General features: G+C 36.2%; 1 protein-coding gene across 8 annotated transcripts in view; it reads left to right on the plus strand.

Moving 5' to 3' along the window:
• Nucleotides 1–6: 6 nt before the first annotated feature.
• LOC140337256 (protein TASOR-like) overlaps nt 7–1,353 on the plus strand; it is a 22,089-nt gene continuing 20,742 nt past the window's right edge. For 6 of the 8 annotated variants that reach the window (XM_072420902.1, XM_072420906.1, XM_072420905.1 and 3 more), the window contains exon 1: nt 7–17. The gene's annotated coding sequence lies outside the window, so the exon portion shown is untranslated. Of the gene's footprint in view, nt 18–66; nt 269–1,353 lie in introns of those variants that run through there. The other 2 variants (XM_072420903.1, XM_072420909.1) reach the window with 2 other exon arrangements.

Genomic DNA, 1,353 nt, shown 5'->3' on the forward strand with positions numbered 1-1,353 from the left:
TTTATGCCATATAAGCTGTGAGTACATTTGATTTATATAGAGCAAAAACTGAATTCTCTTAAATTTATTCTCTTCTTTTTTTTTTTTTTTTTTTTTTAAGTTTTGAATGGCATGGGAACCTTCTCCTCAAAAATTGATTTGGTTTGACAGTTATGTGAAAATGATAGAACATTTCCAAACCATATACTGAGCTTGAAGCAGAACTAACCCCTGTGCAGTATTCTCCCCAGATTTGTTTTTCAGCTGTGTATGCAGAAGCTTCAGGCAGGTAATTTAAAAAATAGACAGAGCAACACATGATAAATTTAGTGCTCCAGTTGTTTCCTTAGCCTTATACTTCAATTTTTAAAATGTCCACCTCCCTAGTATGTCCTCTTTCCATAGTCTTTGTATTATGCCCCAAATGTTGAGTATTGGCACTCAATAACAGCTGGGTGGTGCGCCTAGCCTAAAGGGTCAGGGGAGCAAACTGCTTATGTATTCTCACCTGTCTCAATTCCATCATGAGCACCACCATCATCTTCTTTCTTCTCTTTCTTGTTTAGATTTTTCATTTCCAAAACATCCCTACCCACAGACATTCCTTTGTTAACTCCTTTAAAGCAACAAACGTTCCTCCAGACAGAATGACCATGATAAACTGGAGGAGCACTGTTGTACAAAGTTCTACTTTATCTCGTGAACAGCAATAAAGCAGCCAGTTAGCTGTAGAGGGAAGATTGCAGACTTTTAGGCCTCCTACACACAACTGTTGTCACGGGAAGTGAAGGTTATTAGTAATTGTTTCCAGCTTCAGCTACAGCTCTACAACTGTACTAAGGCTAGATTTTCATTTTAGTCAAAAAGATGTAGCATATGTACAAGGCTTAAATGTGTTCTTTTTCCCACCCACCATTTTATTTTAGCGCTAAACTCAAAATCACAAAACCACACACTTTCTGTTGTAATAAATTCTTATTTACATTTATTGGTATCTATGGTTTTAATTTTAGTAGAGAGAGAGAGAGAGGCCTCAGGGAAGAGACAAAACACATAATGTTGATGTAGCAGCAAGCATGAAATGTTGTGTGATTTGCTGTACTGACTAAAGGGAAGGTGCTTGTTAAGTCTGTGGATTGGGGAAAAGGGGGGAAACCCAGCACATTAGCAAGCTTTGAAATGACTCTTATGAAACATACTAGGTATAGTTGGTTGTGGTCACAGATACACTTTAAAATGATCTGGAATTAACAAAAACAATCCCTGTACAAATAACAAAGCTTAAATATATTTCATAAGTACTGTAGGTGAGGAATTAAAGTTATTGGAAATTCTACTTTAAAAGTTGATTGTTTAGCTTAAGAAAAAAAGCAA

Source organism: Pyxicephalus adspersus, chromosome 8 (genome assembly GCF_032062135.1).
Source record: "Pyxicephalus adspersus chromosome 8, UCB_Pads_2.0, whole genome shotgun sequence".
NCBI lineage: Eukaryota > Metazoa > Chordata > Amphibia > Anura > Pyxicephalidae > Pyxicephalus > Pyxicephalus adspersus.